Genomic DNA, 13,925 nt, shown 5'->3' on the forward strand with positions numbered 1-13,925 from the left:
TGCTATGTTCTACCAGCCAAAACGAGAAGACCCCATCAACTATTATGTTCTCCAGATCAGAGCCTCATTCATTTTGTGAAGTGTGAATAATTCTCAAGAACGTAAGAATGTATACGTCAAGCTCACTTTTATGGTGTGTCTTTTTGAAATGGTATGCAATATTAGGAAACTCTCGAAGGCTCTTTTTTGGATCCAGTAGCCTAATTTTGCAATCGTCATCACTAGGGTTGAGCGACCTTTAGTTTTTTTAGGGTCGAGTCGGGTTTTGTGAAACCCGACTGTCTTAAAAGTCGAGTCGAGTGAAATCGGCCGACCACCGTGAAAAGTCGGGTTTCGGCCAAAACACGAAACCCAATGCAGGAATTTTTTTTTTCTCTCTCTCTCTCTCTCTCTCTCCCCTCCGTCCCAGCACAGAAAATTTCGTATTGCACATTCCAAATCCCTACTGCGCTCAAGCGATAACATGACGATAGGCGTTCACTCCCCTAAGACCTATGTCATCACTCTGATCACCACGCTCATTCATTGGCTGAAAAAATGGCGCTAAACGCGTCATACGAAACGCGGCTTTGCCGCCAAGATCGCGTACCGCATGGCCGACCCCGCACAGGGATCGGGTCGGGTTTCATGAGACGCCGACTTTGCCAAAAGTCGGCGACTTATGAAAATGCACGACCCGTTTCGCTCAACCCTAGTCATCACATCCTTCTAATATGGCTACTGCAGCTATAATCACTATAATTGATGCCAAGTGATATCTGAATACTTGTGTTTTACTTTTTCTAACACTAGACTAGAGCAAACCTTGTCATCTTTACTGCTATATCTACCAGCCAAAACAAGGTCATCCCATCATCCATAATGTTGTCCAAACCAGAATCTCATTTATCCATTAGTATAGGATATGTCAAGTATGTTCACCGGCTATATCTGCACCAGTTTCAATTTTATGACATATCTTATTGAAATGCCATCCAAGTAATTTCTTAGGAATCCTTCTAAAGCTTTCTATTCAACCATACATCTATAAATTTCATTTTGCAAAAGTGAAGGCATCTATCCAATATGGCTGCTATGATGAACATGCTACCAAATGAAATCAGACAGACCTGTCTATCTTCAGAGGATGGCATGATTTCTAATGAGATGTAATGGAGCCCACATGTGCACAATTTATTGTCATAATCAGGAAATGTCTATATAAAAAATTAAACAGTCTATATATTATGTGTGTATACTGTATGTCTAGAATAATCTATTTATAATTGCTAAAAAAATAAGACTTTAGTGGTCTACTGCTAACAAAATATGTTTGGTTCTTCTCCCAATTGCTGAAATATACAAATGCTTTATTACTAAAACTGCCTTTATTTTTTTTTCATTTGGCATTTATACGAAATTCAAGAGAAAAAAATCTTGGGTTCAGGACTATGAAGATTTCTGATAACAGTTCAAATGATTTATTCCTGAAATTGGGGAAAGTAAAGTCAGTGGATCGATGCTCTATTACTGAACTGACTGTGCTCATTAAAGGGAGCAATTTTTGCTATTTAGGCCGTGTTCCCACCTTCAGTATTTGGTCAGTATTTTCCATCAGTATTTGTAATCCAAAACCAGGAATGGGTGATAAATACAGAAGTGGTGACGTGTTTCAATTTTACTTTTCCTCTGATTGTTTCTTCTGGTTTTGGCTTACAAATACTGATGTAAAATGCTAAACGTGTGAACGTGGCGTTAATCTGAGAACAGCATAATATAGAGGCAGAAAGGCTGATAATAGGGATATGTTACTTACTCGGCTGAGTGCTGTAATTTAAATACAATCAGCGTTTTATCAGCAGGAGATTAATACAGCCTCACAAGGTCTCACATGCATGGCAGTCCAACTAGTATGTGTAACCCTGCACCCATCGCTGACTGGCGGCTTTCTGACAGTGTACAATGTACAACAGGGATTTTATCAAAAGTACACCCATAACTGTAACCTAACTGTATTACTATACTGCTATCTTTCTCTTTTACTTATAGAGTACTATTCTCCACCTTTACTTCCTGTGCTGTACTGATATCTGCCTGTGGTAAATGTACTACACTGATCTCTACGCTGTGTGTATTGCTATCTACCTGGGCCCCACAAACTGTATTGCTGTACTGTCTCTCAGAGTCCATCTGCTCAAAGGGCTACCTTGGACAGCAAGGTGCCACTAGGAATTTTTGGAGCCCTCTTGAGACTCCGACAAGGCTCTCCTCCAACTCCGCCTCCAATCCTTGAACTTCCCACAGTCCCACCGCCCACTCTTGGAAAAATTCCACTTCTCCACCACATCCTCACCAATCACACATTAACAGTTCCCATTGAACACCATATCACATATAGTGGGGGCTATAAGTATTTGACAGAATGCCAATTTTGGAAGTTTTCCCACCTACAAAGAACGGAGAGGTCTGTAATTTTTATCGTAGGTACACTTCAACTGTGAGAGAAAGAATCTAAAAATAAGACCCAGAAAATCACATTGTATGATTTTTACATAATTAAATTGAGATTATGATAAGGCACTTACTAATATGGCTTTTCTTGAATTTCAGCACTAAATATGATAGTGGGAAATAGAAATACAGGCTATATTGAAGTTCCACAATCCTCATCGCTGTCTCCCATACCAATGAATGGGAGGCATGAAGGGAGCAGCCTCCGTGGATATTCAGCAGAATGTTGGAATGGCGGTCAATGCCAAACTCCTGATTGAAGATCCCCCATGTGAACTGGACCTAATAATTATCCCATATCTTGTGTACCGGGGATAAGTATGAGGTTACTAGAATATCCCCTTTAAGACAGGCAACTGTACCTTATTGCAGGCAGCAAAAACAGTAATAGATAACAATGCACAGTGTTTAGATAATTGTGAACATCTGTGCCCATTCAGGGATTAAATTAGAAAAATCCAGAGCGAGAAAATCAATAACCCATATAGAGAAAGGATTGCACATAAAGGACCAAAACGTATCTTAAAAGAATTTTTATTAGACAACTTACAAATAAAAAAACGTTTTATTCAATACAATATTATGGGATGGTAAGATAAGTGAATTCTAACAATAGTGGAACCACAGATCAGAGGCAAAGAGTTGTATATTAAATTAAATCCAATACCCACACCAGAACTCAAACATAAGCTTACATCATATTGTGCCAATATACAGTAATGTTGATTAGAGCCACTGGTGAAAATCACCAAAAGAAGTGGAAGCTGGAGGGGTGTTAACCCTGCTGTGGAACCATGAAAAAAATCACTGCTTTGGTACCATGGGGTCTATATGACCCCAGGCTCAAAATCATCATATTTCATTAAAATGAATATGCTGGCTGTTCAGAATAATCAAGTTTTATACTGTCATCGTTTCAGAACACAGCTATGAAATCAAATGTAACTTTGAAGTGATTTATTTGTCTTCATCAAACACAAACTGAAATTTATACCAACATGCTTTACTAATAACTGAAAGTATTCAAATTCAATAAAAAATGCACAATAACTGCAACTGTGTGGATTTTAGTAAAAACGTAATGACAACGAATGATCTGGCAATAAATTTAGCCCTTGCATTCACTGCACGTTGTAGTGCCATGTTCTTCACAAATGAACTTCTTGCAGTCATTGCAAAGAAATCTCGTCTTTTTGTCCTTCGATCGTGGACAAACATAGCACCGTTTGCGCTGTCCTGTAACACTGCTGGTGTCACTTGGAACTAGCCATTGTTTATTTACAATTATATTACAAAACCTGTGAATAAACAGAAAATATTCAAAAAAAATGTCAGACAATAAAGGTACTATGGGGTCAGGAGTAGTGTTGAGCGATACCGTCCGATACTTGAAAGTATCGGTATCGGAAAGTATCGGCCGATACCGGCAAAGTATCGGATCTAATCCGATACCGATACCCGATACCAATACAAGTCAATGGGACTCAAGTATCGGACGGTATCCCTGATGGTTCCCAGGGTCTGAAGGAGAGGAAACTCTCCTTCAGGCCCTGGGATCCATATTAATGTGTAAAATAAAGAATTAAAATAAAAAATATTGCTATACTCACCTCTCCGACGCAGCCTGGACCTCACCGAGGGAACCGGCAGCGTTCTTTGCTTAAAATGCGCACGTTTACTTCCTTCCGTGATGTCACGGCTTGTGATTGGTCGCGTGCCGCCCATGTGACCGCGACGCGACCAATCACAGCAAGCCGTGACGTAATTTTCAGGTCCTGAACGCAGAATTAGGCATTCAGGACCTGAAATTACATCACGGCTTGCTGTGATTGGTCGCGTCGCGGTCACATGGGCGGCACGCGACCAATCACAAGCCGTGACGTCACGGAAGGAAGTAAACGCGCGCATTTTAAGCAAAGAAGGCTGCCGGTTCCCTCGGTAAGGTGCAGGCTGCGTCGGAGAGGTGAGTATATCCCTATTTTTTATTTTAATTCTTTATTTTACACATTAATGTTGTTTCGATACCGATACCCGATACCACAAAAGTATCGGATCTCGGTATCGGAATTCCGATACCCGCAAGTATCGGCCGATACCCGATACTTGCGGTATCGGAATGCTCAACACTAGTCAGGAGAGTCCCAAACCCAGAAAATTGAAAATAACATTCAAAAACAAAATTGAAAAACAAATTCAAAATATCATCAACATAAGCAGAAATATGTTACTTGAAAATACATAGAAGGTCAATGTCTGAGATTGACCAGCTTTAGAAATATTTCAATTTATTCAGCGCTGGGGTCTATATGACCCCATGGTTCCACAGCAGGGTTAAAAGGATAATAGTAGAACAGAACATAATTATCTCAGACCTGTGGTCCCCCAACCTCTACACGCGTTTCAGCTTGTGTGCCTTCTTCCGGGGAAGTGGCGTCGTCAGGTCCTATAGAGGTATAATTACTCAGGCCACCCAATAGAATCATAGATCCAAACAATGAATGAATATCTGCTTTGTAACGGCGCATGCGCCACCGACGTGCAGGATGTCCGCGTCACCTAGGGCGTCATTGCAGGCAGGCAGATAGGCAGCAGTCAGTAGGGTTGAACTTATTAGTACTTAGTAGTTTGCAGGCAGCAGATAGAGATGGCATCCAACTTCACACTGCACGACCAGGAAGTGGGGAACAAGCACAGTAAAAGGTGGGTGGGCGAATGTGAGGTGGGAGAGTGGGAGGGTGCACTTATTCACTTTATTTATCAAGCTCCCCTTGATAAAGCCATCTTCTTGTGGGCGAAACGCCCGTCGGGGCGTTTTTTATGTGGACCCCATCCGGTGTGCCCTGTCTCAGAGCTCCTTACTGGTAAGCGCTGCAATTTGCACTTCTTTACTTTCATGCCACATGGCGTTATAGTGTCTTGATAGGTATACCTATTGTTTATAGCAGTAGACCATATATATGGTTAACTAATGCAGTGGTCTCTGTTTACAGCGCACACCGGTGGGTGGTTTTTCACTCCTTTTTAACCTCCTTGAGCACTGTATTTATCCCTTGAATATTTCTATGTATATTCCTGCTACTAAGCGTGTTAATTATATGCTATTTAATAAAGTATTTTGCATCTGTTTAATACCCACGGTCTCCTATTGTTCTCCTTCTTTCAATGCTTGCTATGGAGTTGGTTTTTTCCTTTGGTAGGGGGTTGTGCTATATTACTTAGTATTCTCACCCCTCTTGTATCAAATATGTTGCCTGGCCTTGCTTTCATGGTTAGAGGATTGAGCCTGAGGCAAGAGTAGTCAGACTAGCTGGATCACTGAGAGAGGCAGAACCAGGGAAAGAATCTGGAGACAAAACTGTAATTAGGGAAATAACAGGGTCAGATACCAGGAAGGGTCAAACAAACCAAGATTAAATTTAAGGGAAGTAGACAAAACCTGGTCTGGATCAGAAACAGGACACTTATAAAGCACATCAGCACTATAGAGAAGCCAAATGAAATAACTTGCCAGACTTGAAATACAGTTGTGCTCAAAAGTTTACATACTCCGGCAGAATTTTTGCTTTCTTGGCCTTTTTTCAGAGAATATGAATGATAACACCAAAACTTTTTCTCCACTCATGGTTAGTGGTTGGGTGAAGCCATTTATTGTCAAACTACTGTGTTTTCTCTTTTGAAATCATAATGACAACCCAAAACATCCAAATGACCCTGATCAAAAGTTTACATACCCCATTTTTTAATACCGTGTATTGCCCCCTCTAATATCAATGACAGCTTGAAGTCTTTTGTGGTAGTTGTGGATAAGGTTCTTTATCTTCTCAGATGGTAAAGCTGCCAACTCATCTTGGCAAAAAGCCTCCAGTTCCAGTAAATTCTTGGGCTGTCTAGCATGAACTGCAAGTTTGAGATCTCCCCAGAGTGGTTCATTAATATTGAGGTCAGGAGACTGAGATGGCCACTCGAGAACCTTCACTTTTTTCTGCTCTAGCCAATGACAGGTCGACTTGGCCTCATGTTTTGAATCATTGTCATGTTTAGAGATGGGTGGAGACCTGGATGTTCGGATCTGGTGGGTTGGTCCGAACAGTTACAAAAAGTTTGGGTTTGAGTACCAGAACAGTACCCGGACCCTATCCCAGAACCCACACACTTGAATGGGGGGCTTGAACATCAAGTGTTTGCTGCGCTGTTATGTAGATGACAGCACGGCAAACATTGCTTCTGATCAGCGGTGAAATTATCCCCGCCGGTCAGAAAGCAGTGGTTCCTTTGCTGTCAGAAGACAGCATGAGCACTCAGCTGTGATCAGAGGTATAAAGTTTACCTCCGCTCACTGGTGTCAGCTGATGGGACAACAGCTCCCATCATCCGACACCTGCTGCTACTAATAACAGCGAGAGCAGGAGTGGCGGATGGGAGTATTCATCAGCCGCTCCTGCTCTGTAAATAAATTTTAAAAAAAAGTGTGGGTTCCCCTGTTTTTTTGTTAACCAGCCAGGAAAGACTCACAGCTATCAGCTTCAGCAAGACTAGTTATCAAGATTAGAGGGGTCCCCACGCCATATTTTTTGCTTATTTAAATAAATAATTTAAAAAACATGGTGGGATCCCCCCATTTTTGACAACCAACCAGGCTAAGGCAGAGAGCTGGGGGATGCTATTCTCAGGCTGGTAAGGGGCCATGGATATTGCCCCCAGCCTAAAAATAGCAGCCCGTAGCTGCCCAGAAAAGACACATCTTTTAGATGCGCCAATTCTGGCTCTTTGCCTGGCTCTTCCCACTTGCCCTGTAGCACTATGATAAAAACTCCCCCATGGCCCCTTACCAGCCTTAGAATACCAGACCCAAGCTGTCTGCTTTAGCAAGATAAGTTGTCAAAAATGGGGGGACCCCATGTCGTTTTTAAAAATTATTTACTTAAATAATTTAAAAGTATGGCATGTCACTCATCTCTCTATTCTTGATAACTAGCCTTGCTGAAGCAGACAGCTGAGGTTTGCAGACTCCAGCTGTGATTTTTGTCTGGCTCCTGTTCTTGCTGTTATTAGCGGCAGCAGGTTTTGGATGATGGGAGCAGTTGTCCCATCAGCTGATACCAGTTACTGGAGGTAAGCTTTATACCTCCGATCACAGCTGAGCACTCACGCTGTCTTTTGACAGCATGGGAACCGTGGCTCTCTGACCGACGGGGATAATTTCACCCCCGATCAGAAGCATTGTTTGCGGCGCTGTCATGCACATGACAGCGCGACAAACACCCGGTGTTCGGCAGCCGAACCCGAACAGTGACACGGTAGGTTTTCTCATAATAAAATAATATTTTATACAGGTCCTTCTCAAAAAATTAGCATATAGTGTTAAATTTCATTATTTACCATAATGTAATGATTACAATTAAACTTTCATATATTATAGATTCATTATCCACCAACTGAAATTTGTCAGGTCTTTTATTGTTTGAATACTGATGATTTTGGCATACAACTCCTGATAACCCAAAAAACCTGTCTCAATAAATTAGCATATCAAGAAAAGGTTCTCTAAACGACCTATTACCCTAATCTTCTGAATCAACTAATTAACTCTAAACACATGCAAAAGATACCTGAGGCTTTTAAAAACTCCCTGCCTGGTTCATTACTCAAAACCCCCATCATGGGTAAGACTAGCGACCTGACAGATGTCAAGAAGGCCATCATTGACACCCTCAAGCAAGAGGGTAAGACCCAGAAAGAAATTTCTCAACAAATAGGCTGTTCCCAGAGTGCTGTATCAAGGCACCTCAATGGTAAGTCTGTTGGAAGGAAACAATGTGGCAGAAAACGCTGTACAACGAGAAGAGGTGACCGGACCCTGAGGAAGATTGTGGAGAAGGACCGATTCCAGACCTTGGGGAACCTGAGGAAGCAGTGGACTGAGTCTGGTGTGGAAACATCCAGAGCCACCGTGCACAGGCGTGTGCAGGAAATGGGCTACAGGTGCCGCATTCCCCAGGTAAAGCCACTTTTGAACCATAAACAGCGGCAGAAGAGCCTGACCTGGGCTACAGAGAAGCAGCACTGGACTGTTGCTAAGTGGTCCCAAGTACTTTTTTCTGATTCGGAAATCAAGGTGCCAGAGTCTGGAGGAAGACTGGGGAGAAGGAAATGCCAAAGTGCCTGAAGTCCAGTGTCAAGTACCCACAGTCAGTGATGGTGTGGGGTGCCATGTCAGCTGCTGGTGTTGGTCCACTGTGTTTCATCAAGGGCAGGGTCAATGCAGCTAGCTATCAGGAGATTTTGGAGCACTTCATGCTTCCATCGGCTGAAATGCTTTATGGAGATGAAGATTTCATTTTTCAGCACGACCTGGCACCTGCTCACAGTGCCAAAACCACTGGTAAATGGTTTACTGACCATGGTATTACTGTGCTCAATTGGCCTGCCAACTCTCCTGACCTGAACCCCATAGAGAATCTGTGGGATATTGTGAAGAGAAAGTTGAGAGACGCAAGACCCAACACTCTGGATGAGCTTAAGGCCGCTATTGAAGCATCCTGGGCCTCCATAACATCTCAGCAGTGTCACAGGCTGATTGCCTCCATGCCACGCCGCATTGAAGCAGTCATTTCTGCCAAAGGATTCCCGACCAAGTATTGAGTGCATAACTGAACATTATTATTTGATGGTTTTTTTGTTTGTTATTAAAAAACACTTTTATTTGATTGGACGGGTGAAATATGCTAATTTATTGAGACAGGTTTTTTGGGTTTTCAGGAGTTGTATGCCAAAATCATCAGTATTCAAACAATAAAAGACCTGACAAATTTCAGTTGGTGGATAATGAATCTATAATATATGAAAGTTTAATTGTAATCATTACATTATGGTAAATAATGAAATTTAACACTATATGCTAATTTTTTGAGAAGGACCTGTACATGTATTTGACCACATCTCGTTTTTTTACATTTTCTTGTTTGCATCAATTTCCTCCGATGGTCATTTTTTACTTTTTGTTCCATGCCTATATGCATACATATTTAGGATACAGATAAAATATATTTTGAATAATAATTCTGCATGCATTAGTATTGCATGTACATGCATGTGTATTTTTCATCTATGATCTTTTTCCTCTACAGATTTTTTGCATATGTAGCATAAGCCATTTTTATAGAATAATGAAGAGGCTCTTGTGGATTCTTTCTGTATGTGTCTTTATTTGATATGCTATATCTGTGTTGTCTAACTTGCTGATTACTAATTCCCCTATTATATAGTTTCCTCAAATGCTGACTAAAATGTCTTATTATGTCTCTGTTTTTTTTTTAAAATGTGGGGAGTCTTGTCACATTGCACTACCTCTACTCTAAATCCTATTTCATTGCAGCAGTGATAGATCAGTGAAATAGAACTATCATATTTGATGCTGCTTAACTCTTCCCCCCGCCTTCTGCTTGTGATAAGTTTCTTCTGTATAGCTGCATGTCATGAGCCAGGGACATTTTCTAACTCATTAGCTAATCTTTGTGTGGACTCATTTACTATTACTATAGCTTGATGTGCAAATTAAAACGTTATTGGAATACTACTTTACTTTTTTAAGTTTGCTTGACAAGCCACCTAAAACATAAATTCTTTTCAAGAACTATCACTTGAAAAGTTTGCAAAGCTATTATGTAATAGTTGTGTCCAACTGATGCTGAAAGGTTACGTTGATCCGCTAAAGGAAAATATATTTTTCTTTTGATATCATATTTGCTTATAGGCTAAAATACAGTTACCAGCTCTTTTAATTTATTTTAGCCATAACATAGTGCATCTATCCTTTAAGGAAACAGCTTTATGTTGACTAAAAGCCTTGCAGGTTCATTTATCATATACTTAAGTCTGTACTGGGTGAACAAACTGTATTAAATGCAGTAGTAGGTGCCCTAACAAGCTCTCAAGTGTCGGCATAAAAATGACTGAAAACACGATATGTCATGTATTGAAGATTAAATGCACAATTGCTCTCAATCTAGGACAAGATCCTCCTTTAGGAAAATGTTTGGAGTACATGATAGCATGGGAATAATTTTCTAATAAAACTCTCAGGCACTTGTATGATCAGAAAAGACACTTGTTGTAATCTCATACATAATTCAGAGATCAGTAGAAAATAGAACAATACTCTAAGGTGCTTGGCACATATTCATAGCCATCCACTCGCTCAGTATTTTACTCCAAACAGACAACAGAAGAATAGGAAATCTCTTGTGAGAAAAACAGAGATTTTGTTTTCACTGCCATAACTAGTAAATGGATTAAACACATCCATCAGACAAGAATAATGGGAATTTCATTGCTACAAAGATTCATTTTAGATCAAGACTTCATCTACTTCATTAAATTGTAAGCAACAAAAGAAAGGCTATAAAGGCAGAGTACAGAAAATTACACAAATGACTGCTGCCAAGTGATGAATATGTAATACAACACAATGGAAGAATATATTATTTCTTCCTCCTGTCCAATTGGATAGATTGCACGATCGTGTATTCCATTTTAATTACTGAGATCCCCACATTGAGCAAAAATCTAACCGCGCATCGTCAGAATTTACATTCAGTAAACAGATTATAAGACAAAATTGTGAAAAAGAAGTCAAAGCATTTTCCCCAGGTGTTGGATTTGCGGGGACCTCATGGACTCCTGGAGGATTTGATATGTTTCTCTGTGCAATGCAAAGACTTTTTGTAGTGCTTCCCGAAGGGTTCCCATTTGTGACCCCAGAATTCTTTGTCTTCAGGTGGAGCCTCTCCGGTGGCACGTTAAGGGGGCTGGCAGTAGGGGAACAGAAACAGTTGGCAAGTATGATATAAACTATTTTGCCAGCATACTCACTTTGCATGGTAGAAGAAAGTAGCGATTAGTAGAGACTGATAGGAAAGCAGTGCTTAGGTAAGCTAAAATAGCCAATGGACCGTTATACTACAAGTTCATGTATGGTCGTCAGTTACAGAGGTTTATATGTATGTATGTATTAGACTAGAGTCACACCAGCGCATACTCTCTCATCCAAGAGAATCAGGCTGAATATGTTAATCATCATAGTTTGATCAGAGTGTGATCATAGTATGATCCGATTCTCTCAGATGAGGAGAACATAGAAAAAAATCATTTCTCCATCTTCTCCTTTGAGTTAGTCCATGAAAATCGAACTACCCTCAAATGTCATCCGAGGACAATCCGATGTTTCCCACGGACTCATTGACTTGCATATACCAGTGCGTTCCTATAATCAGATACAACTCAGGCATGCTGTGATTTTTTTCTTCAGACCGAGCTGGTAAAATCAGACATATAACATTGGTCCGTATGCAGTCTGATGTTTTGTCAGATTGCACACGGACCAACAATATGGACGTCTGCATGAGCCCTTACATTGTGAAGGTTGAGTGCAAAACATTCATTGTCCCATGTAAAAAAAAAATTAGCTTCATTCCTGATATGTCAATTTTCAACTCTGTATATAAGGCATGATGCACAGAACCATTGTGACATATATGGCAGACGTGATTTAAGCATATATTCACATATGAACACCATTTAACATTTTACATACTGTAGCCATTATATATAGTGAGAAGCACCATAAGATTTCTAGGTGGGAAGGAAGATCCATCCATTCATAGCCAGTGGCTTTGTAATTAGTGAGGACAAAAAAATTACCACTAATTATGGATTCATAGCCTATAACAATACTGGGGGACTATCTTTTGATTTGCTGTATCTCCTGTATGATGGTGCTTCAATTTATATTACGGCAAGAATAATCTCCACATTGTGAAAGAAAACTTGAAAGAGAAGCTTCACTTTGATATCGTGATTTTTCTGCAGAGGGTTCACTGTCCAAAAAGTCACAATAGACAGTGATCCAAGGCTGGTTAAGCAGTGATCCTTGAGATCTATCCAAAGATCTACCTACCATGAACAGGAGCTGTTTTCACTGATTTTAGAATGTATGTCAGTGGACAACCAAAACTGGACACTGGTCCATTAGATCAGGAAAGCCAAAATTGGTTACCAGGGACAAGCTAATATTAGGTCTGCAGAAATGGCTGGGAAATTAAAATCTATGGAAGGTAATGATCATAGAGAGGAAATAAAGGAGTGGGATATGAGGGGAGGAAGGGGAGACAAAGAATAGACCGATGTTGAGCGAAATAGAAAAGGGAATCAAGGGGTGGATTTACTAGATTTATAACAATTAGTAAAGTTGAGGTTCGAGGGGATCATAATGAAGATGGGTCATCATCATCTTAAGATAAACCTATATAATGCGTAAGATAAAAAGGCATCCCAGTGGAACCATTCATTGACAATTTTTGATCTTCTCCTGTGTCTGCATTATTAACATTTCATCAGATTATTTTTATAGTTTTTTTTAAAAAAGGATATTTTAATTAACAAACATTAAGAACAAGAGGTAAAAGGTAAGGGGAAAGGAGGGGGAAAGGGAAGGAAAGGATAACTTTAATAGGGTAAAAGGGGGTAAGAAAATGAGGAAAGGATAAGGAACAACCTGTAAGGACAGGTGATAAGGCAAGAGTAGAGTAAAATGATAGTTTAAACTTAGTATTTTTCAAAATGTAGTATAACATTGAACAAGAAGGAAAAGCATGCTAGCTAGTATAAGAAAAACAAACATAAGTAACTTTGCACTTATTTCCGTGTACTCTTGCTTGGATTGAAGTAGAATTCGACTTGGGTGAAAAAAGTTGGGATTTGAGGACGAAGAAGGAAGTGTTGTCTGCATCTTTTTTGTCATTATGGTGCATTTTCCTAGAATCTGTGATATTTTGATGAGAGTCCTCTTTATGTGCTAAGGCTCTAAGGTAGAAAGCCTGCTGCTCTTTAGTTGAGACAAACGTACTCCTGGTAGCAGGGAGACCTTTGATACAATTTTTCTCTAGATTTCCCCTTTGCGACAATGTTCCCCTATTTATAACAGTTTTAATATTCCCAATTGACTTTTTAATTACAGAGGCATAAGTTGGTCTATTAAATTGTTTGGCTCCTGTCTGCGGTGAAGCTAAGCCTTTGCAGGAAACCCCTGTGTTTGTCATTGCTGGATTTCTATGAGCGCCGCCCTGTGGCTGGCGCTCATAGCGGATGTGCAAATAAGTCCCCTTCCAGCCCCTAATCCTGAAAAATGGAGATGCTACAAGTCTCGAAAAATGTCTCCTTTTTGTTTTTGCAAACTTTGGATTTTTTTTCATCATTTAAATATAACCGAATATAAACATGTTTGGAATCAGTGAAGAAGTAATGGCCTGGAGAATCATAATGACAGGTCAGTTTTCACATTTAGTAAACATGGTGAAAAAAAATTGTAGAATTTCACTTTGTTTTTCAATTTCACCGCACTTTGAATTTCTTTCCTGTTTTCCAGTACACGATATCGT

The 13,925-nt window shown here is 40.1% G+C and overlaps 1 protein-coding gene across 2 annotated transcripts in view; it reads right to left on the reverse strand.

The window, feature by feature from the left end:
- CNGB3 (cyclic nucleotide gated channel subunit beta 3) overlaps positions 1-13,925 on the reverse strand; it is a 253,837-nt gene that overhangs the window by 131,425 nt on the left and 108,487 nt on the right. The window lies entirely within an intron of this gene.

This window comes from Ranitomeya variabilis, chromosome 6 (assembly GCF_051348905.1).
Source record: "Ranitomeya variabilis isolate aRanVar5 chromosome 6, aRanVar5.hap1, whole genome shotgun sequence".
NCBI classification, from domain to species: domain Eukaryota; kingdom Metazoa; phylum Chordata; class Amphibia; order Anura; family Dendrobatidae; genus Ranitomeya; species Ranitomeya variabilis.